Source organism: Scylla paramamosain, chromosome 1 (genome assembly GCF_035594125.1).
Source record: "Scylla paramamosain isolate STU-SP2022 chromosome 1, ASM3559412v1, whole genome shotgun sequence".
NCBI lineage: Eukaryota > Metazoa > Arthropoda > Malacostraca > Decapoda > Portunidae > Scylla > Scylla paramamosain.
Genome location: NC_087151.1, coordinates 15384233 through 15405000, shown reverse-complemented (window position 1 = coordinate 15405000; position 20768 = coordinate 15384233). Strand labels below are relative to the sequence as shown.

General features: G+C 42.2%; 1 long non-coding RNA gene across 1 annotated transcript in view; it reads right to left on the bottom strand.

Moving 5' to 3' along the window:
• Positions 1 to 8353, bottom strand: part of LOC135101317 (uncharacterized) — a 28338-nt gene extending 19985 nt beyond the window's left edge. The window contains exons 1-3 of the long non-coding RNA XR_010269204.1: positions 8275 to 8353; positions 7912 to 8060; positions 7432 to 7583 (exon numbers count right to left, since the gene is read on the bottom strand). This is a non-coding gene — a long non-coding RNA (uncharacterized LOC135101317). The remainder of the gene's footprint in view (positions 1 to 7431; positions 7584 to 7911; positions 8061 to 8274) is intronic.
• Between the last annotated feature and the right edge of the window lie 12415 nt (positions 8354 to 20768).

The window sequence follows — 20768 nt, the reverse complement described above, 5'->3', positions numbered from 1 at the left end:
TATTACTGGCGGCAGCACCAACAGGAACAGAAATGACAGTAATGTTATCAGTGTCAACCGAAGCTGCTGTAGTATACAACCTGCTACTACTATTACCGAAAGGTTTTTGCAGATCAGACAACTTAAGACTGAAGAAAAACGCTGAAGAGTGGAAGTGAGTGCGATATGTTACTTAACTATTGCCCCTGAAAGCACATACGGACTAAAACAAGCCGGCTTTTATGAGACCAATCTGAGACTAAAGCTACCTGATCTTGATTATTTTCTCCCCAAACGTCCATTTTTTATCCCACACTGGTAACATATTCATCCCTCCACCCAGAGACCCTTCACGCCTGCCTTGCAATGTCACCCAGCACCCAGCACTCGTCGCTACATCTGGCGGTCTGGTTTAAGTGGTGTCCATCGGTCTTTGGAAATGTTTGACAGCGACTCTTTCGACAGCTTAAATGAGTGGATCAATGTTTGGTCTCCCACATCCCGCGGTTGTTTATAATGCAGCTCATCAGTGCACGCGGATTTACCATTCCATAATGATTAAAGCACCCCACACCTGCACCACGCCGGCTGCAGGTAGGCGCCTCATCAATAAACAAATCTATATTCCGGTTTTACTTTTATTTAGTTTGGATGACTAACTTATTACTGGAACTATTTCTAATATAAATTTATCCCTACTACTACTTCTACTAATACTATTACTACTATTATTACTGCTACTGCTAACTACTGGTGCTGATGGTGTTACCGTTGCTCCTCTTCCTGTGCTTCCTCCTCTCTCTCTCTCTATCTCTCTCTCTCTCTCTCTCTCTCTCTCTCTCTCTCTCTCTCTCTCCACGTTTTTTTTTACTACTTTTATGACAACTACAACTACTAAGGATATTGATAACAATAATATGAAAATAAGGTGGATGATGATGCATAAAATCATAGTTTCTCGGTCTGTTAAAGCATCTCAAGGTTATAGGTTTTTGTTTTCAGAGCAGGTAAGAAGTGACCGGAAAATGGCCACGCTACGTCAGTCGTGGCTGTGAAAGGTGGCCGTGCAGTCAGTGACAGATTTGCCGTCGTTAAATTGTATAAATATTGTGCCTCTGACACGGTTATTTTATACATGATTTCTGCAACGAGGGTGATGGGGGCCGACGGAAAGCTGTTAAAAAGTAGAAAAAAAAAAAAAAACAGTGCCAACCGAGCTATTCCCGGAAATCTACGTGAAATAAAAATGAAATAAGCAGTTTAAGGTGTGGTGACCTCCCCTTTAAAATGAATAAACGCCGCATGGACCACCGGGGGAATAAAATCAGCACCAACTATTTTCGAGTTTTCTGTAAGTGCATCAAATAATAAGAACATCGGTCAATACTTCCAGCTTTAGGATTGGGGAGGCAGGCAGGGAAGCAGACAGAGGAAAGCAAAGGTGGAAATGTTATGGTTATGGTGGTGGTGGTGTTCATGTTATTAGTGGTGGTGATGGTGCTGGTAGTGGTGATAGTGGTGGTGGTGGTGGTAGTGGCAGAAGTGATGATATTTCCCTAATTACTGGCAATATTAGCGGAGATATGCTTTGGAACATCCTCAAAATAGACGCAATATTACAGATAGCTGGGGAGGAACAAGGGCCTCCTGTCAACCACACCTGTATTGCTGTGTCCCTTGCATGCTGGCCTCACTAATATTCACAGGTGCTTTTGGTGACACTCTTCAAAACACTCTATTTTGAGACAATGTGTAAATGTACAAAGAGTGGATGTCAAGGATTACTAAAAAATTTCAAGGAACTTCACAAATTTTGGATAATCCCAGAACTTCAATGAGCCTTTTTTATGCTTTTTGTTGCTCTGGGCCACAAATTCTCTTGCAAAAAAAAAAAAAAAAAAAAAAAGTAAAGGCGTTAATCCTGGCAGGAGTAAGATACCGATCCACTGAAATACAATCGATCACCTTCAGTATCATCTTGGCCGTCAGTTTCGTGGTCGTATTCTTAAACGCTTTGTTCTCTCATCGTGTGCTTGTCCATGACTTATAAAACGACGGCCTGGGCTTTGCTGGTGTGGGGGGGGGGTGTGGGGAGAGTAACAGTATTTGTACTTTATGTAAAAAGTTTATTGCACATTGGAAAGTATAAAGTAGAAACATAAGTGCCCATCAGACTATGGAAATAATTAGTTGGATTTCAATTCGATACAGAATACTTGTCAAGCTGCCACTACGATCATAAAGACATCCTTGAAAACCCCGGTAACTTCCACTTTATCCTGTTCAAGGTAGCAGAGATGTGACGCCCCTACGTTTGAGTGTGCGAGCCTCAACAGCCATGCCGCAGACATGCCTCGTAAGAAGAGGAATAATACATTGATAAGTCGCACAAAAATATAAATAAATACAATATACAGATCGTCAAAATCTTTCAAAATCTAATTCCCCTTCTGGCACCTAGCCAAAAAACATCTCCAATAACTTTGCTTCTTCTTTTTTCCCTCCTTTATTTCAACCAGATGGCACCACTGCCATTACATCTATCTCTAAAGTTGAACTCTTCGCTCTAACCTTTGCTAAAAACTCTATCTTGAACGATTCAGGGCTTGTTCCTCCCTCTCCTCACCCTCTGACTACTTCATGCTACCAATTAAAATTCTTCGCAGTGGTGTTTTTCATACCCACGCTGGCCTACACTCTCGGAAGGGACCTGATGAGGTCCCTCCTATTGTTTTCCGAAACTGCGCCTCCGTGCTTGCACCTTGCCTAGTCAAACTCTTTCAACTCTGTCAACATCTACCTTTCCTTCTTGCTGGATGTTTGCCTAAATTCAGTCTTTTCCTAAAAAGGGTGACCATTCTAATCCCTCAAACTACCGTCCTATTGTTTTAATTTCCTGCCTATCTAAAGTTTTTGAATCTATCCTCAACAGGAAGATTCTTAAACATCCATCACTTCACAACCTTCTATATGACCGCCAGTATGGGTTCTGTCAAAGCCGCTCTACTGGTGATCTTCTGGATTTCCTTACTGAGTCTTGGTCATCCTCTTTTAGAGATTTTGGTGAAGCTTTTGTTATTGCCTTAGACATATCAAAAGCTTTTTGACAGAGTCTGGCACAAAGCTTTGATTTCCCACGGCTTTTATCCTTCACTCTGTAACTTCATCTCAAGTTTCCTTTTATGACCGTTTTGTTGTTGCTGTGGTAGACGGTCACTATTCTTCTCCTAAATCTATTAACAGTGGTGTTCCTCTTTCACCCACTCTCTTCCTATTATTCATCAATGATCTTCTAAACCAAACTTCTTGTCCTATCCTTTACTACGTTGATGATACCACCTTGCACTTTTCCACGTCTCTTCGTAGACGTCCAACCTTTCAGAAAGTAAACAGTTAACGCAGGGAAGCCACAGATCACCTGACTTCTGATCTCTCTAAAATTTCTGATTGGGGCAGAGCAAACTTGGTATTGTTCAATGCCTCAAAAACTCAATTCCTCCATCTATCAACTCGACACAACCTTCCGGACAACTATCCCCTCTTCTTCAATGACACTCAACTGTCCCCCTCTTCCACGCTGAACATCCTCAGTCTGTCCTTTACTTATAATCTAAACTAGAAACTTCACATCTCATCTCTAGCTGAAACAGCTTCTATGAAGTTATGCGTTCTGAGACGTCTCCACTAGTTTTTCTCACTCTTCCAGCTGCTAACTCTGTACAAGGGCCTTATCCGTCCATGTATGGAGTTTGCTTCACAAGTTTAGTGGGGGTTCCACTCATACCGCCCTTCTAGACGGGGTGGAATCAAATGCTTTTCGTCTCAACTCTTCTCCTCTAACTGACTGTCTTCAGCCTCTTTCTCATCGCCGCAATGCTGCATCTCTTGGTATCTTCTACCGCTTTTTTCATGCTAACTGCTCTTCTGATCTTGCTAACTGCATACCTCCTCTCCTCCCGCGGCCTCGTTGCACAAGACTTTCTTCTTTCTCTCACCCCAATTCTGTCCACCTCTCTAATGCAAGAGTTAACCAGTATACTCAATCATTCATCCTTTTCGCTGGTAAACTCTGGAACTCGCTGCCTGCTTCTTTATTTCCACCTTCCTCTTGAACTCCTTCAAGAGGGAGGTTTCAAGACACTTTTCCTTCAATTTTTGACAACCGCTTTGGACTCTATACGCGGACCGGTATCTCAGTGGGTTTTTTTTTTTTTGTTGCCCTTGGCCGGTGTCCCTCCTACAAAAAAAAAAAAAGAGAAAAAAAAAAAAACCAAGGGTGACTCAACGCAGTGGTTTTATCTGCGACGTTCACCTGAGGTTCGATCACATGCAAGGTGAATACAACCAGAATAACCGCCCTATTTCTGTCCTGAGGCGTCCATCATTTTAAGAATTCGGTGTTTACAATATAATAAGGTATACAAAAGGGGAATTTAGGAGTACAGAGAATGGTGATGTTATATACGTGTTTTGAGAGTTTCGTGTTTACAGTAAAACAACGTATACAAAAGGAGCGTTTAGGAGTGCACTGAATAAAGTGATGCTATTTATAGGTTCACGGGTGGCGGTGTGCAGGGAATACTCTGTGTGGCGTCACCTGAACACTTTGCTGGCGGGCAGGAGGCGGCGGCGACAAGATCAATGCATCGTGTTTCTAAAACTGAAAACAGAGCTGGTGGTGTGAGACGTGACGAGAACACAACGAAAACATAAATGTGTAACCAATAATTTCCTTCAGCTGCGAACAAGTTTTCGAATCAGCTTTTCTGTAGTAATAAGACACAAACATGTGGTTTAGGAACACATTCCATCACAGGGATGCACTGAAGGTACAATCACGTTTACTTGTTGTACAGTGACTTAGGTATTGATCTCATCGTCAACAATCAACTAGTGTTTGAGTCTTGTGCACACAAACCATGTGGCGTTGAGAACGTACACTCAAGACTAAAAATAGAAAAGAGGCCTTAAAAAAAAAAAAAAAAATCCCTTTCTGAATTCAAGCACTTGCTTATATATATATATATATATATATATATATATATATATATATATATATATATATATATATATATATATATATATATATATATATATATATATATATATATATATATATATATATATATACACACACACACACACACACACACACACGTTCTTTCTTTCTATACAGAAATATTGCTAACTTTTCTTTTCATTTTTTTTCTTTAACTTTATGTTTTACTCTTAACCGTAATTTGGTCAGTGGACTTTTTCCTCTGCACGTGGTAAAAACAACAGTTATAAATTCCTGGTGTTCATGGTGCACCAGTCAGTTGCCTGGCTGTCCTGTGCTACGATCACCTGATTTTAATGTTGCTTTGTTTGTAAAAGTCATCTCTTAATATTTAAAAGAACACTATTTTCAAGCTTTAGTGAAATATATTACCAAAGAATATGTAACAATATTTATAATGTGCAACTATGCTTGTGAAGTTTTTTTTTCACTAATTTCTAGGATATCATTTTTAAACTGCGCTAGAGATTTCTGTAATTAAATAAACAGTATTTTTTCTTATGTAAGAGGGTCACTGGCCAAGGGAAATAAAAAAAAAAGGAAAAAAAATCCCTCTGAGGTACCAGTCCCAGAACAGATGTCAAGAGAATCACCGAAAATTGAAGGATAAATGTCTTGAAACCTTCCTCTTGAAGGAGCTCAAGTCAGAGGAAGGAGGAAATACAAAAGCAGGCAAGGAGTTCCAGCGTTTACCGGAGAAAGGGATGAATGATTGAGAATACCGGTAACTCTTGCATTAGAGAAGCCGCAGAAGGGGGAAGCACGCAGTTAGCAAGATCAGAAGTAGAGTTGGCATGCAAATAGCGGTAGAAGATAACAAGAGATGCAACACTACGGCGATGAGAAAGAGGCAGAAGGCATTCAGTTAGAGAAGATGAGTTGATGATTAGAAAAGCTTTTGATTCCAACTTGTCTAAAATTTTAGAGCGGTATGAGTGGAACCTCCACGCCCCCCAACCTCTTACATGTGAAATATACCCCCATGCATGGACGGATAAGGCTTCTGTAGAGTTAGCAGCTAGCGGGGGGTGTGGGGGATGAGAAGACCTGGTGGAGACGACTCAGAACGCCTAACTTTATAAAAGCTGTTTTAGCTAGGGATGGGATGTAAAGCTCCCAGTTTAGATTATAAGTAAAGGACGGACCGAGGATGTTCAGTGTAGAAGGGGACAGTTGAATGTCACTAAAAAAAGGGGACAGTTTTCAGGAAGGTTGTGTCCAGTTGATAGATGGATGAATTGAGTTTTTAAGGCATTGAACAATACTAAGTTTTGTCTGCCTCAATCATAAATTTTAAAAAGATCAGAAGGCAGACGTTCTGTGGCTTCCCTGCGTGAACTGTTTATTTCCTGAATGACTGGCCGTCAAGATTTAATTCACGCATTGTTTTTATAAGACACTGCTATCACGGTGGGGAGGAAGACACCGCTCTCTGATGGTTCTTGCTAATTCATTCCAGAGGCTTTATTGCCTGCCTGTCTGCCTGCCTGCCTGTCACAAACCAGACCCTCTAGTGGTATATGGTTTTATTCTGAGGCTGTTATAGCCTTAAAACCCGCAAATCAATGGCATGAGGGCATGAGGCGCGAAACACACTGACTGTCGCATCAATATATCAATTCAGTACAGCAAGGGGCTGATCTGGTGCAAAACAACAGCTGGTCGGCTAACTCCATTAACGACGTGCAGACCTTTGAAAAAAAAAAAAGCCATGAAGTAAATTATTCACAAACGCATGCTAGTCATCACACGCTGGGACACTGACAAGAGTGAACAGAACCTTGATCCATGAGTGCTTGTTTCTTGAGGGGAACATACTCGTAAAATGAACACCAGAACTACCTATAATGAGTAGAGAAGACTAATGCTTTCTTAAGGTACTACTACTACTAGTACCATTACTATTACCACTAATGCTGTCACTACTGCTAGTACTGCAACTACTACTACTTCCATTACTTCTACAGACCCACACATAGATAAAAAAAAAATTGTACCAATATTGTAAACACGGAGACAAGACCACGTGAGTGTAGCTCAGGCACTGCATGGTTCAACTAAATACATATTGCCACGTGAATATTCTCTCTCTCTCTCTCTCTCTCTCTCTCTCTCTCTCTCTCTCTCTCTCTCTCTCTCTCTCTCTCTCTCTCTCTCTCTCTCTCTCTCTCTCTCTCTCTCTCTCTCTCTCTCTCGTAGGTATATGAGGATGTTTCAATATCGTAGCTGAAGATATCGTTACATTTCTTGGGTTTCATTACATGTAAAAACTCAATTAGGTATTGGTTGCCGGCGAGAGCACATCGTTGAAACATACATAAATCCTCCCTGCTACTTAAAAACACAGTATTGGGTACATTTCTAAGGCAAAGAAAGGAATATCTTACACGTACCGCTTGACAAAATGAAGCGAAGACATTAATTCACCCCAGGACTGCCTGAGCGGCGTGTGATTAGCGTGCCAAAGGTTCCATGTTTGAAATGCTGCTCATTGACTAACCGTGGTCATAAGCTGCGCACAGAGTGTCTTCGGCCACACACTCTGCTGCAGACGAAGAGATGAATGATTCCTATAACATGTTTTTATTGTGATCCATTTATTGATGTCGAATGTGTTTATAATCAGATTCATTTGTTTCTCTATAGCAATGCTAGGAATTTGAGGAACATAAATCAGGTCGTTATTTCTCCATAATTATGTTAGAAATTTGAGGAACATAAAACAAATGTTTTTTCCCCTACAATAATGGTGAAAATTTAAAATAAATTTGAATTAGAAACACAGTGAGGATGTTACAATGTTGCACATGCATAGTAAACGACAAACTAAAGATTATTATTTGGTCTCGGATAAAGCATTGTATTCTTCATACCTATGCTGGTAGCAAACTCAAGCCAATTGTTATTTTCCATGCAAGCCTCAGTTTGCAGCAAGTGCCGCCGAGAGTTTGTTATTAACGCTGTTACGAGTTTCCAAGTCTCAGGTCGAAACTGTTGAGTTATTTAGTTCAGACTTCTGTGCCTGTGATAAATACGAGTATTTAACATTTCTTAATATTTGTAATATCACGGGATTATTTTTCTAGTTTTAACATATATTCATTATTGAAAATCAATACAACCAAATATGAAGATTCATTGACAAAAATATTTTATGTAATCCGACAAATTTTCGGTTGAAGAAGGAAGATTTGAAATTTTGAGAGAGCAAGAGTAAGAGAGGAAGTGTTACTTACTTAGGAAGTGCGGGATCAGGTGGCAAACTGGCCTCGACACTAATTCTTTGCCTTTTGAAGCTCTGGATCCCTCACCCTGAAACACAAGCCCACCTGTGACATTGCAGTGAAAACACCAGACACTTACATGCATACATCCATACACACAAGGACAAAAGGACCGAGTGCTCTAAATTTTATTCATACACATGCACACAAAAACTTATATATCTATATCTATCTATCTATCTATCTATCTATCTATCTATATTTACAGCTGTCTATCTATTTATATGTATGTACATGTATGCATCTATCAGACGTGTGTATACACACACACACGCACACACAGGAAAGTGTAATCTGAATGTCAACCTCTTTCTGTTTCCCTATTAGGCAACTCTGGCATATTTCACATCATCATTTAGCTATAACATGTCTGTGATTATCTAAATCTTTCACTCCGAGGCGCGATGGTTAATTTCAGTCCCGATTACTCCGACGGTCTTGGGCTGCCGACCCTCGACGCGGCCACGTTTGAGTGGCGGGCGGCAGCGGCCCAGGGCCACGCCAGCGGCGGGCTCGGTAATTTGAGGTTGCAGGGCGGCGGGTGGAGTGGCCTCTTGAGCTTACTCCCAATCACTTAGGAAAACACACTTCCCGGAGCTATTAATATTCATGGGCAGCCTCTGCCGGGACGAGCGGGGAGGGGCACGCGGTGGGGAGAAGGTTCTTACCGCATGGAAAAGAAAGATAAAAATAAAAGTAAGTGCTTAAATACTGCTGGCTTCCGCTCCTTCCTCTCTCAGTAAGGTTCCGGTTTGCGGCTGTGTTGAAGACGTGAGGCAAACACCACGAGGAGGCTGCCTCCAGGCTCTCCACGCCTTCTCCACCACCACCACCTTCATGGAGGTCAAAGCTTTCCCTCAGTCAGCGATGGCTAGAGAGGGGATGAAGGGTAACTGTCGGTGTAAAAGTGTGGTTTTATATTTTAAATCCGTTATATCTCTATACAATTGTCTGTCTTCATTCTCTCTCTCTCTCTCTCTCTCTCTCTCTCTCTCTCTCTCTCTCTCTCTCTCTCTCTCTCTCTCTCTCTCTCTCTCTCTCTCTCTACACACACACACACACACACACACACACACGAATCAGCTAAATAAAGACACAAGACGGTCATCGAAAAAAAAAAGGAAATAAAATATTACCAAAATATTCGTAACATATTTTTCAAGTATCCTCATAAAATCTAATAAATTAAGCAAATCAACGGCGACTAATACATCAACGACATCATCCCAATTTCTGAAACCACGGCGCAGTTCACAGAAATATTCACTCAACTCCATTCTGGAAGTGAATATAGTAGCAAAACACGTGCATCAAACCAACGCCAGTAACGCAGGCAGCCAGATTATTAAAGATGTCAATGAATATAAATACTTTAATGAAAAACTCAAAAGGTCCTTTAAGTAAATGAAATGACATGATGAACCAGTGTAGCATGGAAAATATTTGGCAGGAATCGAATCCTGAAAAACGAGTCCAACAACACTTTAAGTCATGACATGCGGGAGACAAACATGGAGCTGAAATAGTGGAAAATAATCTGAGAAGTGAACAACAAACCAAGATTATGGAGGTACTGGGAATAACTTTAATACAAACGAAATAGTAACATGAATATCAAAAAAATACACTAAAATATTAAAAAATATCGAAAGCATAAAAGATCATCGATATAGATGTAAAGGACAAGAGACAGAGGGGATAACGGTGGAACGAAACATACAAGGAACAGGTGACGTGCAGCATCCACGAGTGTGTGTGTGTGGAGGAAGCAGACAACACGAAAAGTAGTTGCGAGAGTGTGAATGAAAGGTTTAAAGAGCACAGTGAATGGCGGCACAGTGCTATAGACATATTCTGAAACACTTATACGCCGCGCCTCCACTAGATTCAAAAGCTCTAGTTGATGACACAGGCTTTTAAAAATGTTTTCATTTATTTATTTATTTTTTAAATTTTTTATGGTTTCAGTGACAGATTAACAAAATTTTGACTCTCTTGAGAACCCGGCTAATCTTTTGTGTGGCCTTTGAAAATAGTCGTGGTGAGAGCAAAGCGTTTCTGAATACGAGGCAATAATGCGTGGAGAAAACTTAAGTTTAGAGATGATCTACTAACTAAACACACACACACACACACACACACACACACACACACACACACACACACACACACACACGCGCGCGCGCGAACATATACTTTCCCATTCCTGAATTCCCTGGGAGGTTAAAGATTGTGTCCAATTACGCATTATTCTTTCCATCACCATGCTGGTTGGCGCCACATGACAACTGCTGTGGCGCCTTGTATCAGTCAGTCAGTCAGTCAGTTAGTCAGTCAATCAATCAATTAATCAATCAATCAATCATGTTGCCCTACTCGGCTGTTTGTCCCGCCAGCAGCAGGAACATTTGTGATTTAAGGTAGCGTGATATGAGTAAGCTTGCAAGAAAGGTTTGAATCAAGTCAATATATACAATTCATTTACACTAACAAGAGTTCACTCGTTACGGGGTATTGTAGTAACATGGTGGTGTTAGGTCTCTGATTACTAGAGAGTGTAGCTATACGTCACTGTGTTTTATATCAGTGACGCTGCGGCCCTCCGTCAGCCGGCAGGGCTCGCAGGACGTGGCCACTTGCAGCGAGAGTCACTCCCTTTCTCCTCTCTCTGCTTCGGGAGGTGCCGCCGGCTAATAATATACAGCGGACATACAGTAGACATAATATCAGCATTTGCATCAGCACCACGTGATCAGGATAGCGCCTGCTACTGTGTTAGTTGGCGATATTTGTTCACACGAACGACAGGGAAGTGTCCTGTACAAAATAAACAAAGGACAATTTCAGTGATGTTTAACAGAGACTGTTCCTATCTATCTTTACCTACCTATGGGTACAATTTAATCAGTCCATCATTTGGCTGGTGGTAGGCACGAGAATCTAAGGATGAATCACGACTCATCACGCAAAAGGGCACGCAATGAATGTCAGTTGTGGCAGCCACCGAAATTGTTAGATGAGAAGCGAGACTTGCAACTCACACACAAGCCACAGTACGTCTATAGATATACGTATTTGTGACCTTCTAGCGGGCAACATCACTCTCAGAACACATTTATTTGTACTCGAGTAGTTTCTTTTATTTCCTTTTTTTTTTTTTTGGTGGGGGGTTTACGAAAAAAAAAAAAAAAGCATACAAAATTTATGAAGAACTGAGCCGGGGCGTTTCCTCTATAAAGTATCGATCCTAAGCCTTGTGGAGCACAAAGTATTGGTGTACTCACTAACTCATCCAGCGTTCCCGAGGCCTGGAGCTTGAAGCTTTGTCTCGAAGCCGCTGCGTGTATTAGCCCGCCCTGGGAAACCTGATTGCTTCTCTCTCTCTCTCTCTCTCTCTCTCTCTCTCTCTTCGACCCGCTCAGCTCTGGACGGGAAGAGGAACACTGATGATTAGAATACTTCTGTTTTTGCTCTCTTGCCTGAAGACGATGACAGACGCATATTGGTGTGTCTGTGTGTGTGTGTGTGTGTGTGTGTAGGAAGGGATGGAAGATCGGGTTGGGGTGGGGTGGGGTGGGGTGGGGAAGGGAAGGGAAGGAGAGAGAGAGAGAGAGAGAGAGAGAGAGAGAGAGAGAGAGAGAGAGAGAGAGAGAGAGAGAGAGAGAGAGAGAGAGAGAGAGAGAGATTGTTGTCTGGATAAACTACACGCGCATACAACCATAGCCCTTCCACTATAGTAAAAAGTAAAATATTCTCTAATCTTTCATCGGCGGCTAATTTTTATTCAATTCGTGACATGCGGGCAGTAATGACATATGGGTATGGTAGAGTTCCACCAGCTAGGAGGTCTGCAGCCTGACGGGAGAGCAATGATTGTGTTACCTGCCCACACCAGCCATTGTTTCCCTCCCCGCACCAAGTGTTGGCAGCCTGCTCATTACCGCCCGTCAAAGAGAGCGATGCCGGTGACTGAATCTATGGGTTCGAAGCGCCGGATACAAGCTGGTTTTTGAAGCATCGAATGGCGGCACATGGTGGTCCTGCTGTGGGAGTGGCGGGTGGAGGTACAGGCTGTGTTATATACATCAATGCAGGGAGTGAGGAATTAATGATGCGCTTGGCGAGTCACGCTGGGTATACACGTGTGGTAATTAGGTTAGGTAATTGTATCATTGTTTATCATGATTAAGACTGTCTCCATCACCATGTTTTGTTTTATGCGTGAAGAAGGCTACGGGCATAAAAATAGGAGATAATAAGCTCACTATTTTGTCGTTAACCTAAAAGAAAAAAGAAATAATATCAAACGTGGAAGAGCACATTGCCTTAGTATTGCCTTTGTATTGCGCTATACGTGGTCTTAGTGAGAGGCTGAGAGTTATGTTTGCGCATCAGCAATATCTTCAGCAATACTCAAATGGAATTACAGCTGCGTCATTATATTAAAAAAAAGAAAAAAAAAAAACTTACTAGCTCCACCTACGGCATGGTAATTACTTGTGGAACATTTATGGTATCTACGATTAAGAATCGAATCTCATTATGAAGCAGTGCATCCACTCCGCTACACTGCAACACTACCCTCTACCACACTTGTCCCTAACAAAACCTGAGGTTGTTGATAACATGAACATAAGTGTGGTGCTTCAAGTCCATACAGTGATAAGTTCCAATCTCAGTCTCAATTTAGCAGAATAATACATCCCGAGACGGATGCTTTATTGACAATCTGCCCACCAACCCGTTTCACCATACTTCGGATTCTACGCTAATTACGGAGATGTGTTCAGTACGGTGCTTCGGAAACAACCGTTTTGCGTCCAACTTGAGTTCGCTTTGCATCTCTCGCGAGGCAACTGGTAGACAAACACTGAATGCAATCGACTCAATCAAGTTGTTAGCGCCGAGTCATTAGGGAGTTTTAAAAGATGAGGTAAATTATGGCTCTAGATGATAGATGGAAATAGGTGGGCAAGTTTCATGCAGATGCTGTCACGTGTAGGCTGAACTTCTTACAATTTATCTTACTATGTTCTTATGCTTTTATGATGACAATGTTCTTATGCTTTTATGATGACAAAGACGATGATGAATATATTTGGAGTGATAGTAAAGGAATTAGAATTAACTTCCATCTAAGGCTTTCTTGGATAATACGCAGCACGTAATTCGAGAGAAGTCATACAGAATTATGCATCACTACCGTCATCATTGTATGCGGGGCAGGGGGGGGGGAGGATACGTCTTGGTCGCCCACAACTTGGCGTGGCAGGAAAAGTCATATCATCGTCATCAACATCATCATCAACAATCCTAATTTTTGCACGCAAACCTGCATTATATCGTTATTGTTTTTGTTTAGTATTACAGTAATTTTGGTGTACCTCTTCGAACGAACACACACACACACACACACACACACCTGATCTTCCTTCTGGTGGATGTAAGAAGAAAAAAAGTTGGCTTTGAGATCGAAGTTAAAAAATATGGTGGTAAATACTGGTGGTGTGATAGCAGTGTTCATGGTGGTGGTGATGGTAGTGATGATGATGGTGGTGAGGAAGGACTGGTGAGGAGGGTCATCAAGTAGTTGGAGACATGGCAGAGAGGAGGAGGAGGAGGAGGAGGAGGAGGAAGAGTCCAGGGAAACTCTGCACCTGGCCAGTATTGGAAATCAGTGTTGATGATAAATATGGCGGCCACAACATGTCTGCCTCCGTACCGCCGCCCTGGCTGCTGCACATCTTTGGACCTCCACCTCCCTCACCTCTCTACCTCACCGCACCACCTGTCCGCCGCACGCCCGTGCCTGAGCGTACCTATCCCCGGCTAACCTGTGTATCTTTGTACCTGATTTTGTTTCCCACTAACCACTGCATCCCTACCTTGGCTTCTCACAAACTTAAGTTTTCCCTTAGTTCTTGTTTCGATACATCGCCCCGTATTCAGAAACACTTTGGTTTCACCATTACTACTTTTAAAGGCCACTTAGATGATTACCCGGGTTTTCAAGAGTGTTTCTACTGTTAACAATGTAGGAATCTCGTTATTCTCTCACTAGAACCATAAAACATCCATAAAATCCCGTGTCACTTCAACTAAGGCTGAATGTAATGAAGAGGTGGCACAGAGATGTTTCAGAATATGGTCCTCACAGGTACCCGCACATACGTCACAGCACACGTCACACTACAAAGGTAATGAGGCACATTCTCTCTCTCTCTCTCTCTCTCTCTCTCTCTCTCTCTCTCTCTCTCCACCCGTGACCTTCATATCTGATACAGCTAATCCTGAAAAAATAATTTCTCAATCAAGGTTTTCACTTCCACTTGCAGATATAATAATGGAGTGTGGCGCCGTGTGGTGGTGTGGCGAGGCGAGGTGGTGAGGCGGCAAACAGGGGAGTCTGTAAAGGTCATTTGTCGGGGGTTTACCTTCTTTCCCTCTTCCTCTTCCTGCTCACGACGCACTACACTTGGGCAAGAAAATGTGGCTTTCCTTAATTTTAAGGTGTTGTTTCCTAGAATTTGTTGTGCTGACCTTGTCTGCGGAGGGTGAAAGGCTGCCCGGCCACTCCTTCATCCGCGTCTCGTTGCTCTGACCTTACATCTACGAGTGTTCTGTAACTTGACTCTGTCTTTAGACGTCACACAACCCGTATCAAAACCACTCACTTCGTACACCGATATGTGTTTCGTAACATGCTGTCAAGACTAAATTAAAGCAATGTTTCCCGCGCCATGACTTGAAAGACACTGAACGATGTTGTTACTAGTGAGAGGATTTCTTCCCCCCCAACTGTCTGTTTTGCGTGCTTCAGACGTCCCGGAACTCCATGCGAAGTCCAATGAGATCAACTGATAAAGCTTATCTTTCTAAAAACCTTAAAAAGAAAACTGCACAATCATTATTTTTTTGGGGGGGGAGTAAATTATCTATCTTTCATCGGATTGAAATTCTTAAGCCAGGATTTCCATCTATTTCCGTTTTGTTGACTCACCATCCACTGCTTCACCGGGTCATGTTCGAAGCAGAAAATCAAAAGCAAGAAATGTAGGGAGAAGAAACATTACTGACACAAACAAGTGTAGCTCCGAAACCTCAGTGGTCAAGCTTCGCCTGACAGTCACATGACAAGAAATCTTACACGAATACATACTTATGCATAAACATCAACAAGAGAATATACACATAAAGAACACATCCCCAAAGCGCATCATTATATACAAATAAATATTTGTTTAAAGAAAATGATGGTTTGTAAAATTAATTCAACCAAATCACGACAAACAACCTTAGAAATCTGAATTTTTATACAAGCGGCAAACAATAAATGCCTGCATATAAAAATGAAACTGTGAATTTTAAACTAATCACTCAATCAAATCATGATAAACAACCTTGAAAATCTTACTTTCCTATATGAGCCACAAACTTAACAGTGAGTACCTACGTATGTGAAAAAAAAGAGGTTTTGTGAATAATTAAACTACTTACCTGCTTAACCAAACCATCGGACAACCGAGAAAATCCCACTTTTAATAGGAACGACAAACCAAACAAACTTCCCTCCCCTTAATTTGTGTGGTCTTATCCCGCCTCCTTCTGCAAAGTCCCCTACGGCTTAACAACGAATTTTTGCTGACACACCGCCCGTCCACCCGCCCACTGACGCCATGAATCACCCAGCGCAAGACAAGACAAGGCAAGACAGATTCACAAGGGGGAGCCTCGGCGCCACCCAGAGCCACCATACAAAAGGCTCCCCAAGGAAAATTAGCGAAGGAACTCAGGACTCAGGACTGGTGGGGAGATAGTGGTGGATTAGACGAGCAGAAGGCAGAGGAAGGAAGAGCTGTATCCAGGGAATGAAGAGAGATAAGAGGGTGAGGAGCTGGAGGGGCATCTGATCTGGCAAAGGCACAGACCGCCGAGAGAGAGAGAGAGAGAGAGAGAGAGAGAGAGAGAGAGAGAGAGAGAGAGAGAGAGAGAGAGAGAGAGTAGGAGAGGGCGGATAGGCGAGCAAGCGGACGGGCTGGCGGGCACGCACAACGCAAATTAGAGAATAATCTTTTCAACGAATCTAGAAGGAAAAAGAAAAAGGGAAAAAAAAAGAAATGAGGGAAAAACTCGTTTCCTAATATCAACGGCGAACTGCAGAAATAAGAGGAAAGGAAAAAAAGGAGCAGAGATGGAAGGGAAAGAGGCGCAAAGAGGTGCTGCTGCGAGATTTCAGGAACGCCGCCGCCGCTGCACGGTGTTCGGGTCAGCCGTGAGAGGCGGGGGAAAAAATTAACTTCAAAGAGGCGCCGAGTCAAGCCGGGCGGTAAAAGGAAGAGGGAGAGGAGAAGCTCTCTTAACCACATTTTCTGTAATCAACTGGACCTCATTAGTTATAGACGTGGCCATCCTGCGGCGATGCGGAGAGAGAGAGAGAGAGAGAGAGAGAGAGAGAGAGAGAGAGAGAGAGAGAGAGAGAGAGAGAGAGAGAGAGAGAGAGAGAGAGTCATACAAGTAATGGTTTAGTGGTTGCAAAATTTAACAGTATTCCCCTACACAGAATCAAATTTGCTAAGTGTAGTGCTATTGGTAAAAAAAAACTATACATATTTAGTATTTTATTTTTATCTGTTAATATTGCACGCAGCTCCAATTAAAACCCTTCATATAATGATTTGTATAACGAGTATGTTAAAAGAAATCACAAATGGATAATGTAAGATGTACATCTTGTTTTAAGTGTTAATTGTACTATTACTAAGGTTGCTTAGGTTCGCGCTTGTTAGGATCCACTTGTTGAGAATTATTGGGGGCCTACTTGGCAAAAGGATTGTGGGAATCGTACGTGGCGAGGCTCCACAGACCCCACGGCTCGACACTTCACGTTGTGCCTTGATGTGGGGTTGGTGGTGAGTGGACTCGTGGAGGTACGGCAGGTACGAAAGTTATATCCGGATACTGGATTGTACATTATGGCTAACTGTGTTCGTGACTGGCTATTTGGGTATGATTATATGGTGGTTACATGTGGTGAAGGGAGAGTTGAAATTAGGGCAAGTTATTTATTTCAGTACACTGTCTGGTCATCTATGAGTTATGGGTAGTGGATTGTGCTGTGTGTACAGGGGGGTCAAGGTGTAAGTAGGAATTTATAGCAGTTATGCTTCTTGTGTTATATAGTATTGCAAATCCAGTGTGTTATTGAATTATGTATGTACTGTTTGGCTGGTGGTGATGAAACTGTGCTTGCAGGCTGAATGTGTTACTTAATGAAGGTATCATCCACGCTACTGATAATGTGTGCAGAATCATTCACCTGCATTAAGAATAAGTGAAGATTAAATGAAGATGAAATGACTGAGTAATATCAACCCCATGAACACATCGCGGTGGTAGTGTACTGGCGAACACGGAAAGTATAAGTTTTATTGGTTTGTTCTTATCGTCATGGCACAGAACACATTGTCTAATGATGCTCTGGCTGACGTTCCTTTAAATAACAGTGAAGACACTAATGACCAACTGTGACGGGAAGACCACTTGAAAACAGACACAACACATCGTTTGGTGATGACCTGGCTTACGCTTTATATATTTATCGAATCTGGTTGAAAATGGACATATTTATGAGTGAAATTGTGATGAAAAGATTTTAACAGATATTGATAATTTAGTTTTACTAATTTTTCACGTAAGAGGGCTTAGTTTTATTAATTTTCACGTAAGAGGGCTTGTGGCCAGGAACAACACAAAGACGTCAAAAAAAGGCTCCCAGCTTATTGATCTGTCTATTTGTTCCCCTATCCTTATGTAGACTGCTGCTTTGTTGTACTTTATATAAAAATTAATATAAGTAACACTGCAGTACATTAATATAGTTATAATGCATTATTATTATATTCACCCAGTTAGATTCACCGCTCCATGGAACACTAGTTATGGCCAAAGCATTATGGACCATATTCTGAAACGCTTCTGGCCGCACCTCAATTACTTTCATAAGGCTTTAATTGAAGTTACATGGGTTTTTAAGTGCTTTATGATCCTAATGATAGATCAGCAACATTTCTACATTATTAACAAGAGAAACAGTCTTGAGAACCCGGCTAAGCATCTTTGTGGTCTTTGAAAATGATCGTGGTGAGAGAGCAAAGCGTTTCTAAACGCAGGCGTATTAATGATCTTAGTTTCAAATTACAGTAAAATCCCTCTTATCCGGCATCAACGGGACCGCCGACATGCCGGATACTTGAATAGAAGTGAAATTATGTCCACAATCACCACCCTACACTCGCGCATCTTACCATAACAAAGATCAGCTGATCTTAATCAGCAGCTGATCTGATCAGCTGCTTAAGTGTAACCACAACACGCTTCCTTTTTTTCTACAACTTTAGGCATGATGAAGGCGTCAGGCGATAAACAGTGCACACGCGGGACTGAGTCACTGAGTAAACACAGTGCAGTGGGCCGCGGGTGGCGCGAAGCAGTGCGCTCTGGTGGCGAGAGGACAAAGTATGCCTCGCGCGAGAATTTTAATCAATTTTATGAGCACACATTGATTTTTTATTGATTTTAAGGCTCGGGGAAAAATGTGCCGGATACTTGAAGCTGCCGGATACTCGAATGCCGGATGAGAGGAATTTTACTGTACTGGGAGCGTGGTGGCGGCGAGACGCTTATATTCATCAGGGCACCACACCCATGCACAGTATTTATTTCACCACTTTCTTATCGCGCTCGTACACCAGTGTCACCCCTACTCTCCTGTTCCCACAGAACTACGAGTAGCAAGACACCAGTAGGCGAGGCTCTAGGCGAGTGTGAGAAAAGAGCGAGACATCTTGAAGGTCACACAGACTGGTTCCTTTCATTCTACTAAAGATAATACTCTTAACCGTTTACTCTTAAACAGTTTACCTTGAATACCTGTAACAAACTGTAATGGAAGTTTTTGGGAGTTTTCAAGTGTGCATGATTCTGATGATAGTTTAATAAGGATTCTACATCATTAATAGAGAGAAAAAAAAATGAAAATCAGAGTAATCATGAAAATTGTCCTAATGAGAGAACAAAGTGTTTAACAATACGAATTTCATAACAATTGACAACCTGATCACTGAATCTATTCCAGCAATGTAACATTATCCGAGAACCAATTTCCTGCTATCACCTTTTTACATCAACTTTATCGAGCTTAAACATGTTACATCTTGTCCTAACCTGACTTCTGACCCTAAGGATCTTCACTTAAAGACCTCCATCAAATCCCTTTAACCTATATCTTTCTCACTCTCAAATATTAAATAAACAAAATGCCATCATTGGCTTCCCTTCGCCTTTTCCTCGCGTACCGCAGAAAGGCGCTCATATATACACAAAATGAGAAAACATGACAACATCGCCGAGAGAAAACGAGCGAGGAAGGGCAGGGGGAGGACCTTGCGGTAGGCAAATGAGGGCAATTAGTGAGCTTGTTTGGTGGCGAGAAACAGCCGCTCAGTGAGGGTGACGGGACGCAGGACGAGGCAGGGAAGAGGAGAGCAGAGAGGTGCGGGTGAGCGTGACCCGCCACGCCTTTCCAAAACACTCCAGAAATACCAGCTGTTTATGTACGTGTACGTAGTGGGCCATTCTTTACCTGCCAGACAGACAGATCGACAGGTGACAAGACGAATAAAAGAGGAGATATTGTTGTAGACAAGCCAGTGGCAAGTTAACATATGTGAATAAATAAGGAAATGGATGAATAAATGAGTGAACTGATTCAAACAAAAATAAATAGAGAAAGGAACCAAAAAACAAGCGAATGATTTAAGTAGATAAAACAGCACGCACGCATGCACGCACGCACACACACACACACACACACACACACACACACACACACACACACACACACACACACACACACACACACACACGGAAGGTGGCTGACGAAATAGTCTGGTTGGACCACTGAATTTCAACACACAAAACTTATTTAAAAGTTTGATACAAAAACATGACACATTAGCAAAAAATCCCTTGTATTTGTGATACAGAGAGAGAGAGAGAGAGTATAATTATAACCAGTCAGTCTATCGAACAAAAATGACGCAATGATCGACCAACGGGAAGAGTATACACACACACACACACACACACACACACACTACTCTCAACACACACAGAGATACCACACCGCCACCACCACACCACCATCACCACCACACCGCCACCACCAGCACCATCACCACCACCACCACCACCAGCACCACCACCAGCTCATTAGCCTCGAGGAAGTAACGCAAAGTTGGTGATTATAAAACTTGACGAGAGACACCTTCGAGGACACCAATCTCGACGACTTCTCTTACCCCCCCCCCACCAAAGAAAAAAAAAAATGACTTCCGTGCGGGAGGAAGGAATATCCCTCCACACACGAAGGTCTATAGTTCAGTATA